The sequence below is a fragment of the Hevea brasiliensis genome, chromosome 13 (genome assembly GCF_030052815.1).
Source record: "Hevea brasiliensis isolate MT/VB/25A 57/8 chromosome 13, ASM3005281v1, whole genome shotgun sequence".
In the NCBI taxonomy this organism is placed as follows: domain Eukaryota; kingdom Viridiplantae; phylum Streptophyta; class Magnoliopsida; order Malpighiales; family Euphorbiaceae; genus Hevea; species Hevea brasiliensis.
In genome coordinates this window covers 69663927-69672824 of record NC_079505.1, presented here as the reverse complement: position 1 = coordinate 69672824, position 8898 = coordinate 69663927, and the positions used below count along the sequence as shown (strand labels likewise).

Below are 8898 nucleotides of genomic sequence, written 5' to 3'. Positions count from 1 at the left end.
TTCAGGAGTGAATTTGCGTTGTTATTTTTATAATTATCTCTAAAATTAATAAAACCAAGAATAGGAGTGAATTTGCGTTGCTATTTTTATAATTATCTCTAAAATTAATAAAAGAAATTAGTCATTTTATCTGTATGTATTAGTTTTTAATAATATAATTTAATATATGATTTTTATATTTTTTATTTTTATATTAATTTTATAAAATTGTATTAATGATAATTTTTAATTAATTAAAATTTTATATCAAGTGTTAATATATAAATTTTTTAATAGTAAACATTATAATTTTGTATTTGAAATATATAAAAATATATAACATTTAATTTTAAGTTTTAAAATAATTTGATTAATAAATTATTTTTTATTACTTTTTAAATTAGTTAATATATACCAACAAAAGGATAAATAAAACATGAAAAAAATATATCACATAGCGATTTTTAAAGTAACATTATTAAAATTTTTAGATTTTAAAATAAAAAATTATTTTAAAATAATTATTTAAATTTTATAAATAATTTTCTCGTGATAACTCAATATATACTATAATATAATTTTGCAAAAAAATAATTCATCCATTTTCTAATCTAATAAAAAAATTTTAATTAAAAAATATTATTTTTAGAGATATATAATATAATTAAAAGAATTTTATACTACCTCAAATTGTAAACTTGAAAATTTTAAAAGATATAGTAAAAAAACTTTAGATAACTATTTCTTTTATATGAGATAAGGTTTTAGTATTTGAAGTTTAAAAATATTTAAATAAAAAAAATAATAATTAATAGGATAAATTAATTTTTTATATAAAAATATAAATTAAAGAAAAATAAAAACTAGGCCACACTGCAAAAAAAGTAAGTATAGGAGACACATAAAATTGTCTCCAAAATTATGAATAATCGTCCCCAAAGGTATAGGGGACGACATTAATGGTCCCCGCCTGTTGTTCTCTTTATCTCCGTACCTTACTCTATAGGGGACGATAAATCATAATTTCGTCCTTGAAAAAAGAGACAATAGCTGTCCCCAATATTGGGACAATAGTCATCCCTAATATGCGGACGACAATCATAGTCGTCCCGTAACACAGGGGTGATTGTCATCCCCCTATATGGGGATGAATGCCGTCCCCATTGTCCAAACTCAAGGGGGACCATAATCGTTGACGACGCTCGTCCCTAGTTTTGGACCAAACTCAAGGGGGACCATAATCGTCCACCTATCAAAAGGGGACGACATTCGTTTCGTCCCTAAAGGTGACAATACTTGTCCCCAATTATGAAGACTATAGTCGTCCCTTACTATTAAAGGGACAACAGTCGTCTCCTGATAAAAATTGAATAGAGATAATTTTCATCCTCATATTCTCATATTTTGTCCCCCATAAAGTTGCTTTTAATATTAGGATATTATATTCATAATTGTTAAAAATATTGATACTCGTAAATTTCATATTTAATTCAAAACAACAATATGATAAAATTAATATTCAACAATAAAACGCAATATAAGTTTTAAAGTATGATATAACAATAATTTTTAAGTGTACGTAGCTAGTATGCAAAATAAACTAAAATCTACCTACTTTTATTCCTAATTTGTTCATACTTGATAACATTCAAAATAAAACTCCTATGATAATAATAGTCTTCAAACTCTAATTCAACTTCATTGCTAGCCTGCAAGCCTTCATCACTCGATCTGTTAATCATACAATAGATTTAAATAAAAGGTCATTCAAAAAGTAGTTTTTCCAATTCATGAAATTAAATATATTTAAAAAGTACTTACTATTGTCATATCCTGACTTTCTGACAATGTCACTTGTGACAGTTGCTAACTAATTGCTGGTTCATGGTTGTATGGTGAAAATGATTTCCCTTCCACAAACTAGAACCATCAGAGATGGCAAAGAAAAAGGCATGTTCTATTGTGAAGAGACATGGCCTAGATAAGTAAGTACCAAATAAAAAGTGATTAGAAAATTTACGCAGGATTGGACATTCTCACCTTATGAGCATATTCAACATAATTTTCATGAAAAAGCTTGAAATACTGATGCAGAGATGATCGGCCTTCAATGGAATCAGCAGCAACAGATCGATGATTTGATGAGGCCTGAGGAACAAAAACCACCTTAGAACCACTAAGAAGTTCTTTGCTTATGATCTATGGAGTTTCTCCCTCTTTCCATTCTTCAGAGATTGGGGATTTCTTCTCCACATCAACATGTATGGGAAGCAATAAATTCCATGTTTTCATTTCAAGCACAAAACATTCTTGCATTGAGGTGACTCCTATAATCCATGAGTATCCAAATGAATCTGATAATGCCTCAAAACCACATAGGGGTGAGGAATTATCTGCCTGGCATGTGCTAAGGACAGGATGCACAGAGGGAGCTCGGACAATCTCTTCCTTCCCACTGGACTGACTGGTAAATGGAAGAAAATGCAACAATATTGAATCTATCCCACCATCATGAACCGAATAGATTCTTTCAGGCATAAGAGGATCAGAAAACATCATAATATTAGATCCACTTTCTGTTTTCCTTGGCAAAGCCAAATCCACAATTGCAAGTCTCAACAATGGCGGTGGATGACTTAACCAAACAGTATGATCAAGTGGTTGATCAAGCTCCGCAACAGGAATCTCACTTGAGGTCAATTCACAAATCATTGCAAGAGCACAAATACAGTCATGGGAATCAACACGAACACGAGGTGGGCTACCAATAGTCCATACTGGCTGGATTTCATCAGCCAGTGCATCTATTTGCAATTGCCCCCCACTCCATGCGATCACCAAAATTGAATCTTTGCTGATGACATTATAGAGAAAACTGACTGCACGGCCTTCACATTCTACACCCCGAACACCTGAGTCTTCTTCCCCACCATGTACTCTCTGTAAAGGCCCCTAGATAAACAAAACAAAAAGGTTTGTTAGTTTCTTGAAGATATCAAATTTAATGCTGCAAATTTCATGGAGCAAAAATTTTAGCTTAAAAAATTCAAAACCTTCTTCACTGGAAAACATTAATACAATCTATCCAGACCAGCTAAGAAAAATCATGGGAGTGTGTATTGAGATTTGAGAGATGTGCAAGGCATCCTTTGGAACGTCTGAAGACCTCCATAAGAAGTCATTCAATTGAGTAAATAGAATAATTAATATCTAGATGTATTGACTTTTAAAACTTATTACAGTGCTGAACGAAAATTATTAGAGTCTCAAGCTCATTCAAACCAATGCAATTAAGAAGAGAGAGAGAGAGAGAGAGAGAGAGAGAGAGAGAGAGGAGAAGAAGAAGAAGAAAAAAAAAAAAAGAAAAATTCAAGTGAGTGTGAACTTACACATTATAAAGCCAAAAATAACCACTACAAGTTGTAATAAGGACATTTTTAGAATGTGAATGGTAGACAACCACAATAAGTAAACATGATGGCATGGAAAATGAAATTTGTAAATGACATGTTTTGAGGCACGTGATTTTCCAAAATGTTAATAGTGTAAAAGACCGCAATGCCATCTATCACTTCCTAAAGGAAAAAATGTAAGCAACAAAATCTTGCAGTTTCAGATTTTTGAAGAAGATAAAAGATGAAAAGCACCTTCCAAATGGAACAATTGGGCAAAGGATGTAAACTGAACCGTCACCGAATAAAATAAAAACCTGCATAATTACCAAAAGTTAATTAATTAATAAATGGATAAATAAGTGATGAAGCTGCTACACAATGAAAACACTAGTATTCAAATAATCCAATGAGCATGTAACACAATTAAAAATAATGAGAACGCAGAAAACTTGTCATTAGGCTGGATATTGGTATTGAAATCAAAATATGTTAAATGGAGAACAAAAGGAAACAGCATTAAGACTTGATGTTGATGCTATAATGCCTCAGAAAGTAATTACGAATAATAGCTATAATGCCTCAGAAAGCATCTGCAAATAATAGTGATGGAATCTTAAGCACAAAGGATATACGTCCAGAAAAATTTGCAGCTAATGTCAAAGATTAGCACTTGAAAATTACAACTAGTTTCCACTTTCTAGAACAGAAGACCACAACTACAACCAGAATATTAGAACTAAGCACCTAAATCATACACCAAAAGAAACTGTGAACAAGGGAGTACCAGAAATATATTCACATGCATACATATATATACATCATGTATTAATAATAAAATACTAAACATCATGTATTAATAATAAAATACTAAACATCATGTAGCATTATAGATGTCAACTAAACTTACGCTAAACCTGTCCCACAAGTGGTCTCCTCCATAAGAAAAATCTACTGGACAGATTGATGCAGCATGTCTAGATCTACCCGGTTCAACTGGCTGTAGATAATACTCCTGCTCTGGTTGCAGGAGATCTGAAGACAAATCAAAAAGTCTAGCAAGGATCAAGGAAAAAGGAAAATGTCAAAATGACATAAATACCATCCACACCCAAAAGCAACATTCACAAACATTAATAATTGAGGACCACCTTTATCAAATTTTTCTTGCAAGATTTCAAGTTGACATATTTCAGATGACCACAGATACGAGCTGGCATTATTACAAAATTAAATTAATTAATATATATATTTTTTTATACTTTGAATTGCCACTACTATGAAAAAGTTAACCTTGATCATGTGACTAAATTGCAGCAGCAATCCTATTAATTTAACTTGGTCATGAGTTTCAGTGTTATCTAACAATTTCACTTATAATACTCTTTTCTGCATGCTGCTAATCAATATGAACCAACAACTTAACTCTGCCAGAACCAAAAACTTAACTCTGCCAGAACAACCACCATATTTAGCATCTCTTCCTTTGTTTGTTGAGATGCAAGCACTCAGATAAGTAAATACACCTCCATTTCTCAAAATCATATAGTCCAAACAATCAAAATAAAAATTGTGATACCTGAAAACAGAGTCAGAAGAAAGGATTCCTAAATGTGTATCACTGTAAGGGTGCCATGCAACTTGCAGTGTGCGTGTCAAATTGCTTTCATTGAAATAGATTTGGGAACCAACTGAAACAGTCCTGCACAGAAGGTGAACAACAAAATGGGAGTTTATAGCAGCCCAAAGATTACAGTTAGAATAAACTAAACTAAACAAATTCAATAAAAAGAGAGTATGTATATGCATATTCATTGCATGGTGGATCTACACATGTTACATGTATACATATACCAATGTGCCATTACTTTAGGTAAGTAATGGGCTTGCTAAAAAATTGAATAAGGGTTACAATCTAAATCGTAAATTATTCATCAAAACAAATCCGGAATCACAAATCATATCACACACACACATATAAATGAGAAGGACATAACCAATTTCCATCGGTACCTGCAAACAATGGTTTTGTCGTTGTCAGAAGTTCGTCCATAGAGGTACATAACACATAGGCCATCTGAACCAGCCAAAAGCAATGCAGAGCCATTTCTATTGATGGAGATTTTATTAACCACAACGTCAATCTGCACATTTGCTAGCAATACCTAATAAAACATGGGCATCATTAACTGTACACTTCAAGGCTTGATAAAATAACCCAGTTAATCAAACTATGTAACCAGATGCCTACAAGCTAGAAATGTAAATGTTCAACGACAACAAGCACCTTGCAAAAACAAACTTATAGAGGGAAAAGACCACTGAACTTTGTTGTTTGCAGCTTAAAAAACATTACATTAAATTTCTAACCCGTGCCATAACCTATATGCGGATACTGCATTGCGGTCCGTTCAAATTGAATCCGATTATAGTTCATAGATATTGCACCACTCTTCCCTTCAAATTGAACTCTATCACTCCCCAATCTATTGTTACAGAAACTCGGCTTTTTCAGTTCATAACTCATTCCTTTTTCTCCTATTGTTATATAGCAAGCCTGAATAGAGCAATGGACCAGGAACCAAAAGCATTTCAATAGGCCTGACACATATCAATCTATTTAGCACCAGAATTAGCTGGGCGGAGCAAAATGGCACTGTTATTGTACTAAAAATATGAACATTCATTCTACCCCAAAAAAAAAAAAGAACTCTCAGGAAATTTAAAATGAATGTTGAGCGGAGATTACGTCAAATTGCCAGTTATCTCCTCCACTTTCCTGAACTTTCTCAGCAACCAAACAGGAAAGCGGAGAGAGAGAATACCTTCGACGGAGTAGCAGCGAGGACAGAGGTGGTTTCAGGCTCGCCGAGCCGAATAGAAATGCGATGGAGACAGTGCTTGCTCGAATCCCAATAATACAACCTAGACGACCCGTCCCATGCCAACAGGTTCCTCGGCGCTCTAGCAGCGGCCTCTCCGTCGGCTACAGAAGTGAAGAGGGGGTGGGCTTGAGTGGGACCCTCTGGACATCTTCTTTCTTTGAATCTTATTTTCGCCGTCTTCGATATTTTCCAGAATCTCACTGACTGTCTAATTCCCTTTTTTTTTGTTTTTTTTTTTTTTTTTAAAAATTTTTTTTTTTTTTTTATTTTTTTATTTAAAAAAAATATTTTTAGACTAAAAATTATAAAAATAAATTCAAATAATTTTTAAATAATATTAAAATATACTGATAAATACAATATTTGAACGGTAATAATTTAAAAAATTTATTAAATAATAATAAAAAATATCGATGAAAATAATTTTGGTCAATAAAATTATAAAAAAAATTAAATAATTTTTAAATAATATTAAAATATATTGACATATATATAATTTGATCGGTAATAATTAAAAAAATTTATAGAATAATTATAAAAAATAATTTTAGTTGGTAAAATTACAAAAAAATTCAAATAATTTTTAAATAATATTATAACTTATTTTATTTTCTTTTAAATTAGTATGTATTTTATTTTGTCCACTTTAAAAGTAAATTTTTTTAGCTAGTACAGGTGATTTGATTTTATTGAAAATAAATCTCAATTTATTGTGTATAATTTTAAGAATCGATATAATTATATAATTATGTAAAAAATTTTAAGATGTTTCTAATTTTAATATTTAGAGACTAAAAATTTTTATCGTTTCTTATATTTATACCCTTAATTCACACTTTAGGAACAAAATATATAATTATTCTCTATATTTAAATTTTTTTTAATTTTATTTTTAATTATGATAAAAATGTCATCTTTTAATTATGATAGAAAAATCATCCTCAATTCTAAATAGTAATTCAATTAGAAATAAAAAAAATATATTAATCCCAATAATATAAAAAAATTATGATTTGAGAACCATAAAAAAAAAAAATTGATCCACAAAAATTATCGCTTATTATCACTTTCTTTGTAGTGCCATGTGTCGATTTCTCAAGTTTTTATATATCACATTCTTGTGAAGTCATTTTTAAGGCTATATATATATATATATATATATATAGTGAGAGATTGTAAAGAGAGAGAGGATGTTAAGTGAGGGCTCTTGTAGAAATTCGAGAGACCAGTTATTTTAGGCTTTAATTTTATTCATTATGGAAATACCATTGCATTAACAGTGGAATAATAACATCTTAATTAGTTGATATTTATCTTGTAATATAAAAGTGTTAAATTTTAATTTTTTTTATAAAAAATTTTCTAATATATATATATATATATATATATATATATATCAAAAATATAAATTAAAGCTAATAATAGAACAGAATCAGATCAATAAAAAATATAAAGAAAACAACAATTATAATTGTACCATAGTATGCTATACTAATATTATAATATGCTTTATTAATATGTGAATTAAAAGTAAACAATATTTTATATGCAAAACTAAAATGCTTTGAGAAAAAAAAAATACAATGTAAATTTATATTATTATAAAAGTTTAAATAATAACATTTAAAGGTTAAATAATATATGAACTTGAAGATTGCTTTATAATTAATATTTTAAATTTATCATAATTTAATAATATTTTAATAAACAATAATTGATATTTTGAGAAGATATAATCTTTAATACATGAAAATAAAAATGATTAGTCTGTAATTAATTACACTACATGAAAATGGTTATTCATTGTATTATTCCTTTTTTTATTTTTCATAGGCATTTCTAGTCTAATAGATTTAAATTAATCTTATTCGTATCGAGTTGATTTATTAAAAAGAAAAGCGCTTCTAATAGATATATTTTCTATCCAAAAAGATTGAACACACTTGACCTTACTTAGAAAGTAAGAGCGTTAAACTACTCATATCAAATCCCAATGTCAAACACCAATTATCCGACACCAATACAGGCATACCCTTCACTAATACCTTAACATGAAGAAATGATGCCACCGATGCTAAATTCGTTTCCACATGTGACACTGATTTTCTTGCCTCCACCACCACCACCACCAAATCTCCTCCCCCTCTCTCCACCGCCCTTGTGTCTCCACGCACGGTTTCTTGATAATTTTTCGATTTTCTTGACAACACAGTATTGTTTTGGTTGGTGGGATTTTTGCCTGTAAGAATTTCTAGTGCTGGACTTGTAGAAATTCAACATGAACGTTAACCCATTATTTTGCTTCTCATGAGAAGTCATTTTCTTAGGCTTCTCTCTTAGAGTTGGGTGTATTATGTGTGTATATTCAACTATGGCTAATATATTCTTTTAATTTATTAATGTAATATATTCTTTTATGAATTTATAGTAGAAAATTAAAAAAAAATAAGGAAAATTAAAATTTAAAGACAGAAAATTCTAATTAATATATTCTCTAAACACATAAATTTAGTATTCTCTCCCTCATAAAAATATAAATTTTTTTATTATATAAATGATAAGTCCTACATAATTACGAGACAACGTACAATTAATACTGAGTACACTGTATAATTTCTCCTAAAAAATGAATCATTCATACC

The 8898-nt window shown here is 29.8% G+C and overlaps 1 pseudogene; it reads right to left on the bottom strand.

Annotated features, from left to right (window-relative positions):
• Positions 1-1456: 1456 nt before the first annotated feature.
• LOC110661314 (nuclear pore complex protein NUP88-like) lies at positions 1457-8575 on the bottom strand (annotated as a pseudogene).
• Between the last annotated feature and the right edge of the window lie 323 nt (positions 8576-8898).